Here is an 8,892-nt window from a genome sequence, read left to right on the forward strand (position 1 = left end):
TGCTAGCTTGAGCATTCCCCTCTCAGCACAGAGACCAGGACGGAGTATTAAAGCCTGTGGGATGAAGGATGCAGGATCCCTCAAGCCGTATCCATCACATCTGGCTCCACCACAAACATGCTTTTCCAAGCCATCTGCTTTTTGCACAGGCAGTGAGCAGCATACGTGCTCTGCGGTGACACTGGAGAGGCCCTTCGTGTGTGCTCACACGTACACTCAGCCTCTTCTCCTTCCTATGGCTACAAGGGATACAAGAAGGAGAACAGCCCCCTTCTTTCTCCCCGCTGCCCTATCTCTTTTTTTCCTGAACCAGCAGAGTCAAACCTTGCTGATTTATTTTCCCCCTGACACGGGCAGCTCACCCCAAAAGGCTGTCCCTTCCACACTCCGTGCCAAGCCCAGTGAGCAGGATCATCTCTGCCAGGGATGGGGAGCACGAGGCAAGGGCTGGAGCACCCTGTCCTGTGCCATGAGAGGGATTCAGCTCCCCAGGACCTGCCTCTGTCTCAGCCCGGCTTCCTCCACCCTTGGCTTTCCTGCCTGGGTGCCAGCCAGCCCCATGACGCTGGGCTCCGTTGGGACTTGACAGCACCTCAAAGTGAAATGAAATTAATGTAATGAAGGCCAGCAGCTAGCACATGCATGGAGCCAAGCGGCGCAGAAGGCGCAGCTCAAGTTGTCCCAGCTCCACGTGTTGCTTGCCCATGCACAACTTGCAGTATCTCCCCTCCCTTCTCCACTGGCCGGCATTCCCACTGCCTATGGAGTTGCAAAGCCAGCAGGCTCACAGCTGCCTGGGAATCTCCCCTGTTGTTCTAGGCTCTTTCATAACTATGTCACCAACTGGGAGGCCAAATCCTGCCTCCCTGCCAGCACCTTGCTGTCTGCCAAGAAGCAGCCAGGTGGGAGGCAGGAATGCAGGAGCTTTTGGGCCCTCTGGGGTCTGGGCACATTCCAACGCTCACATGCAGCTGCAAGAGAGTTTTCCAACCAGACTGGCTCCTCCTGCTCCTCCATGCCTGCTGGCCACTGCAGTGCCAGCTGGCGTACTGGGAACATGATGGACACCTGGCCCCAGGCTCTGCCCCTTGCTGCCGCTGTACAGTCTGCTACCGCCAGTCTTATTATGGTCACTTAAGTCACCCCAAACAGCTGCTATTGCAGTGACAGAGCTGTCACCAAGTCAAGAGGAGAGCTCCCACACAGAAGGCCTTGCCCTAAGGAGGTAGGTCAGAGGATGGGAGTCATCCACGGGCAAGGAGCTGGTGGCCATGGCTGTGGCGATCGGGCCATGCCTGTGCCAGTCAAGAAGCTTGTCTCACTGCTGACTTTGAGCTAGTTCTTCCTATGGGTGTTTCTCAGCCTAGAGAACCCTCCAGAGGTTGGCTTTACTGAGGGAGGAGAAGGGGAACAGCTCTCATGCCACTGGATCCTGAATGCATCCAGAGGGAGGCATGAGCAAGGAGACAGCGCTGGCATAGGCGGGGATGAGGCAACGATGGGAAGAAAGGCTAAGTCTGAGCTCCTGGCATTTAGTGATGGGCTTGGAAAAAGGTATAAACAGGTGCTGGAGAACCTATGAGCTCAGTGCCAGTGATGTAAGCGCTGCCATGATCAGGCTGTCCCCGATCCTTTCCAAGGCAAACATCAGATATTTTCCATCGGACACTGCCCTGCCTGGATGCCAGATTACACTCCCATTCGTGCAAGCCAAGGCTGGTGTCCACATGCTTCTGTTGAGTCGCAGAGCCATTCCCAAACCTCAGACTCTGAGCCGCCCTTGACTGGAGCCTGCAAGGGGCCTGGGAAGATGAGCAGTGTCAAGGACCGCCTGCCCCCTCTGCTCCCATCTCCCTCTGAACACCAATAACCAAAACACAGGCTCTGCTCTGCTGCCCTGCAAGAGTGACCCCGCCGGCCTTCCCTGCAGCTTGCTGAGACTGCCATTTTCCCCATGAGAGGACATGGCATGACACAGCTCTTTCCCAGGCCGCTGCCCTAAAACCACCCTAAAACCAGAGGGTGGGATTCTGCTGCAGAGAGTGCTGACCGAGAAGAAGCAAGTCCAGGCAGGGCACCTGCCAGAATGTTGCTCCTCATGAGTAAGTGTGGTGCTAACCTTCCCAGAGGTCCAACTCTGACCCTGGTTCTGCCTTGCCCTCTCTTAAGTTACTCTGTATTTATGGCAATGACAGAGAGTCAGGCTCAGGCCCCAGGCTTGTCCTCTTATCTGTGTTTTACATTTCTTTCTCACAATTGCCGTGTTTTTTCTTCCTTCTCCCTCCTTTTCTCACTGTCTCATTTTTCTTTTCAGTGCTTTTTCTCCTTTTTTTCTCTACTATAGAGGAAGAGAAGGGGGGACTAAATCAAGGCATGCACATGCACACGCACTGGATGTTTGTCTTGCTCAGTCACAGAGTGAATAAGCAGCCTTGTTTCAACATGTTTTCCCATTTCATTTCCCAGGGGCTTTTCAGAATGAAAACTCCTCTGAACAACCAGGCGCAAGAGCTGAGCTCACAGTCATGTACTGTGCACGGTGGCCTCATTACTCAGGCTTCCCTCTGCCCTGCACTACGATTTCCAGGAACCCAGCAATGACACAGAGCTGGGGCCACCCACTGCCTCCCCTGCAGCCTCCCCGATGGGCAGGGTAGGCAGCCTCAACGCCGCGCAGCACGACCCGGTCAGGCCCCAGAGCTACTGAGCTGTCCCATGGCGTGACAGAGCAGTGGCCCTGAGGTAGGCGAAGCCTCTCATGGGGGCCCTAAACAAGGCAGAAGTCATGGGCAGCCAAGGCCTTACCTGCTGGGGTTTTTCCACCTCAGTGAGACTACCGACGCCAGCTCTGCTGCCATCGGTGGGAGGCTGCTTCCTGTCCCTCGGCCCCTCGGGGTCTTCCAAACCTCCCCAGCTGGTTGTCTCAGACTGCTCTGACCTCTTTGCATCTCCATGGGTGCAACAGCAGGTAGAAGAGGCCAAGTCCCAGGAGACGCAGGCTAAGCCTTCAGCAGAGAGATTAGGCTGGGACACTGAGGCTCTCGCAAGTAATGAAGAGGTGGCGCTTGCCAGGAAGCCTCTAGCTGGGAATAGAGTGGATCCACAATGAGATTTCTGCCACCCCCTAGTCTTCACCAAAGCCACCTGTCCTTGTCCTATCCCTTCTTTACCCTAAGCAGGTTTTTCCTCTTTCTCTCCAGGTAGAGCCTGTCTAATGAATATGATTTTGATTTATCCAGGCTCTCCACCAGCATGAATAAAAATCTGAGCAGTGATGCCCTCAACCCTTTCCCAGCCTCAGTTGCATCATAGCACTTCCTTCCCAGTTGAAGACCACAGATGGCTGTATGACCGCAGCAGCAGAGACAGAAGCATCCTCATAGAAGCATAGAAAAAGAAATGCTGACAGCTACCGACTATCTATACATCAAGGATCAAGACCATTTCTGGGAGTGAACACAGTCTTCATAGCTCTCCAGATATCAATAAATTCAATACTGTCAACTACAAACCAGAGAATGTTTTATTCTTCCTCTTATAACCTCTATAATGAAAGGATGATGTGAATTGTCAATTTTACATGAAAAGCATCTCTCTCTCATAGTGTGCTTTCTTCCCAGAGATCTCAAAGCATTTTAGGAGGTCATAAACAAGTTGCAGCAGAACAGAATGACGATCTCCCAAGTTCATACATGTAAATAGCCAGTTATTGACACTGATTTGCAAACAGTACTCTGAAAAAGACTAAAACAACTAGCCATCCTGCAGGAGAATCCCAAAAAGCTCCTGTGGTCCTTGTCAATGTGACTAAGGAACCTTCTTTCCCAATTCCAATTTTGGAAATGGTGTTTTAGTGCTGAGCAGGCACCTGAAAGGAGCTACCAGCTCCACCCAGCTTCTCCATCTCACACTGTGTCAATCTGCAGTGCATGAAAAGGAGGTGGAAAAGAAAACAAAAACTGAAAACCAATGACACAGAAACCAAGTTAATCATCAAAGAGGTGAAAAAAGTCCTTCTTGGCCTCTATAGGCAACTAGGAGAAGCCTTGAAATACAGGCTTAATTAATTAATTAAAAGCAATATGAACATGGTGCAACAAGTCTTGTAAGCACATTGAAGGCATGCAGTATCATCCATACGCTGTTATGCAACATGTTGATGAATGGAGCAAGCTCACCTTGAATCCATTTCAGATCCTGGTGCTCAAGACACTGTTTCAAAGGCCATTCCTGAACTCTCCTCCTCTGATGTCTGGAAATCATCTTCTAATTTCTGGCCTACGTTTCTTAAATGAACAAATATACTCTATTTCATCTTGCACTGACACTGTCCTTTAATTCAAATAGACTTGCCTCTTTAGCTGGTATTCTCTTTCCTGTCCTCCCCTTGAAATTAATGCTGAGTAATCATTTCCCCCTTCAGCCTTTACCAAGATGAAAACTCAGCATAACCACTAGAAAGGGGTCCTCCCCCGGGTGCCACATATCCTCCAGTTAATGCCTTGTCCTGTCACACGCGCTCTCCCTCCCTCCATTAATCACCCTCCTCCTGCACGCTCACCAAGTATTGCTGTTACACAACATGCATTTACATCCCGCTGGTAACTTATTCCAATAATTAAGATGCCCCATGGTCCAGCTCATAGCCTGCAGCTCTGATTTAAGCCCTAGGAAGCTGATGTTTGGTATGCCGTCCTTCCTCAAAGAAGCTTTTTGGTTGCTCACACTGCGCTAAGTACCCCCGTCCTCACACCCGAAGCTGTGTCCTGCATGTCTTTACTGAGCTCTTTCATTTCAGCATGCCTTGCAAGATGCAGACGCATCCCTAGTGATTGGAACCTAATTGAATTTTCCTTCCCTTCCTCACCTCCTCCAAGAAATACAGATAATTATCATAAGGAAGTGACAACTGTAGTTTGTCACAAATAGCTGAATTTAAGTGTATGTCATATAAATTCAGTTTAATCTCATGTAAACCACAGCTGAGAGTACCTGTAGATCTTCTTTAAACACACCTTCAGTGTCACTGCTTTCTCCTTTGCATTCTATGCCAGGATGGCTCTCCTGATCAGACTGGATCTGATATGCGTGAAAGCAGCTCAAAGCTTTGAACTCGTTGCGCCTGCTCTGCTGTTACACTGGGAACTATACAACTCATGGTCATTGCTCAGTGGCGTCCACATGCTTGGGTGAATTATCTCCTGAACTGACTTCTGTAGCGGGAAGAGCCTGCATGTATATTGCCATAACATTTTCTGAGTTGTAGCCTTACTTTATGCAAAGAAGGACAGAAAATGCACAGAGTAGGAAAAGGAGTGTGGATCAAGGGGGAAAGCAGAGAAGGCAATTAGCAGGCAGCTCCCTTGCTTCTAGTTGATCCAGAGTTGTTGTGAGAACCAAGGTCAGTGAATCATGGACTGGTTGATCTTATTTTCAATGACTTACAATGACTTCATCTGTCATCGGTGTTGAAAATCTGCTCCAGAACCTGTATAAAGGAGTGCCCCAGGCTTGGCTTAACTGTTTCTGTTCTGTTTGGTTTGAAAGGAACCCGATTTTTTCACTTTCTCAGTCCTGGGGATTTTTTTTCTTTTAAAGGTCTACTAGGGAAGAAAATCTGTGCCAAGACCTTGCATACTGGTAACCCTTTAGTACAAGCAGTAAACTACCTGAATTTAATGGCAAATCAGAATGGTCTGTGAAAAGAAGTGAAGCTGAAAACCGAAGTAGTAGGTAATGTTCAAATTACATGAAGGACTTAAGGGTTTCACATGCATGAAAAATAATAAGAATGAGCAAGCAAAAAGTCATGGAGCAGTTTCATAAGAAGGTTCTGTTTTCACTTGAAAAATTTCTGCCAGTTCCCCAGTGTGTGCCTCAGTTTCCCTAATTGCTATATGGAGTTAGCAATCCAGACTTATTTTGCAAAGGTGTTGTCAAGTTTAATTTGTGAACCTTTGAAAAAGGCTCTGAGTTTTTCAGATGAAAGGCACGGCAAATGCCAAACGTGGGTGTATACTCTGAGTCAGAGGTATAGACATGGGTATATTGTGTGATCAGTCTGACGCAGTGTTCTAGATAGGAGACAGTTGTCTTCTGCAGGAAACGTAGGGATGGCTGCAACAAAAATCACTAGTAGGGCTTGCACAGGTGTGAACTCATGCTATAGAAATCAGGAGACACCCTCCAGGAGGTTCAAGGACAAAGCCTGCATTAAAGAAGTCCAGTCTGTGCTCTGCTTTGACTTCCAAATTGCCCAAAATACGTACGTGAGGGGAAGTCTTCTAAATACGTCTGGGAACCGAGACACAACTTGTCTAGCACCTTTTAACTAACCACCCTTTAGCCCCAAGAGCCCTTCCATGCTTCGAGGGGCAAGCTGTCCACCAGAATTCGCCAGCACCCGTGGTGTCTGTGAACAACCCAGTGGGCTGCTGTACTCATCTCAAGTTTCAGACAGGTGGCAACAGTTGATTTCCCAGGAGAGGCCAAAAATAACAAGTGGGAGGTGGGAGCCATCTGCGGGCAATGTCTTTGTCTGAAAAAACTCAATGAGCTGTCATGAGGTGCAGAGAGATGATGCAAGGATAAGGCAAAAGATAAAGCAGAAGATAGGGCTTGGCCTGCGGCTATGGAGCAAGGCGCATGGCCAGGCTGCCGGGCAGCGCTGGCAACACGCTCAGCGCTCACTGGCCATATCTGGCCCTGCCACAGTTTTCTTGCACGTAGGAAGCACCTGAGGCACTCCTGCCAGGTGTGTGGGATTCTGCAGAAGCAAGCAGAGGCTGAGAGGGGGCCGGTGTAAGTGGTATTACGCAGAAGTGACTGGCAGCCCCCCGTGTACACAAGTGACATCCTTGCTTGCTACCTGCAAACTTAGGAGAAATTCAGCACAGGAAATCAGCAAACAGATGCCCTGCACTGTCCTCCTGGAAAAATGCAGGTTGCACTTCCCTGTTGCTACTGGCTATCAGACAAGTCTGTTGTCTGTCATTGCACAGGCATGAACAAGAGTGTCTCCCCTAGTCTGGAGGTCTGCACCCACACACGGCCTCCATCCTCTTGACATACCCAATTTGAGCTGAAAATCCTCCAAGATTAAACAGCGAGGACAGACACCACCCCAGCTACTTGAAAGCAAATCCTCAACTTGAGGCTTTAGGAAAAACACTGACCATCAGGAGGGCTGATAAGAGTCTATCTGAATCAGATCTGAACAGCATTAGACAGCAGGAATTACTATGAAACACTTCAGCAGTATTGCAACAAACAGAAGAGCCAGGACAGCAGCTTACATCAGAGTTTGCCTGGCACAGCACAGCCACAACCTGACTTACTGGAGTGTCCAAACTTCTAGTGAGAATCACGTATGTGTCATGCATGAGCAGAAGAATCAACAGCTGTCTGGATTTTGAGCTCAATTACTTATAGGCCTATCTAGAAGAACTGCATTAAACTCAGATACTCTGAATTTGCACCAGTAAAACCAGGAGGAAGCAACTTGATCCTTAATTGTTTGGCTGCCTTACCTAGTCTAAAATCTTAGCAACATGTCTGGAAAGCAAGAGAAACTAAAGCTTCCAAATCAGACCTCTTTGTTCATACATTTTGGGTTTTTATGCATTAATGCTAGTTTGAAAAGACTCTGCTGAGCCTTTCCCTGTACACATGAGATCAGGCACCTCCACCCTCCAGTAATTTTAATTACTTGGAGATCCATAGGATTGTTGATGTTATGAAAGATCAGCTCAGCACGGGAACCCGAGGGAAAGAAGTACATGCATGTCAGCTAATAATTTTCTTCTGAGATTTGCTTTTGAAAGGTAGCATTGCACTTTCCTAAACCAAGGAATGATTTAGGAGTCAGGAAGCACTATGGTCCCATCAATAAAGCCAGCAATTAGAAATGACTGCAAAAGGACATATTTCTCCACACCCCTAATACAAAAATATTCTACATACCGAATCATTTGTCACCTACAGAGAGCCATATCTATATAGAGTCAGTAAGAGGGCCTGTACCTACAATTCCAACTGGATTTTATTTAAAGGAATATGTTTTCTCTATTTCCTCTTTTCTTTTCTTTTGCATGGATGAAACCCTTAGATACCATATCTAAAATACAAGTGCTTCATGGCTAATTTCCATATCAGATCCAAAATATATATTGTTCCTGTTTCGGGCTGCACTTCTATTTCCACCACACGTAACTAAGAACTGCAAAGCACAGAATCAGGTTCTTTTCCCACTGCTTTGGATACTTCAACAGGGGGTTTGCTGAGAACTTCTTAACAGAAATTATTATATGGTACAAATCCTCCTCTAGGAATGACACCATTGCATTTTGAGAAAATTCAGTCAAGCAGAAGTCTCCATTGTTAGATTCACACATGGGGTAAACTGGAGCAATTCCACTGCATTTCACTCTATAATCTCTGTTTAATTGATATGAGTGAAGGCTCAATCTCCTTCTTTTGCAGTTGTTGAAATTCACCACTGTTCAGAAGGCACCTTTTTGTTCTGAAGTGTTCTGTGACTCTAGTTAGTTTTAAAACAGCTTTTTTTTTTTTTTTAATGAAACACATTTCAGCAGATTTGACATAGTTTTGCCACATCTCCGTTGGACTGTACCCTTCTTTTCCCAGGAACAGAGATGAGAAACTAAAGGAAAACAAAGGAAGAAAAGAAGGAAAACCACCTAAGTTGTTAATGAATATATTTCTGTTGAACAAGAAGGTGAAGATTCCAAAGGAATACAATTAGTGAAAAAGAAAAAGATCTGTTTTTAAAACTCTTCTACAGTTCCTCCTTCTTGCAAGAAATATTTTGGCCATCTAGCTGTAAAATATTTCATCTTCCAGGTATACTACAGGTATTTCAATTCAGTGGAC

This window comes from Tinamus guttatus, unplaced genomic scaffold (genome assembly GCF_059628265.1).
Source record: "Tinamus guttatus ecotype Peru unplaced genomic scaffold, ASM5962826v1 Tinamus_guttatus_pri_ptg000093l, whole genome shotgun sequence".
Taxonomy (NCBI): domain Eukaryota; kingdom Metazoa; phylum Chordata; class Aves; order Tinamiformes; family Tinamidae; genus Tinamus; species Tinamus guttatus.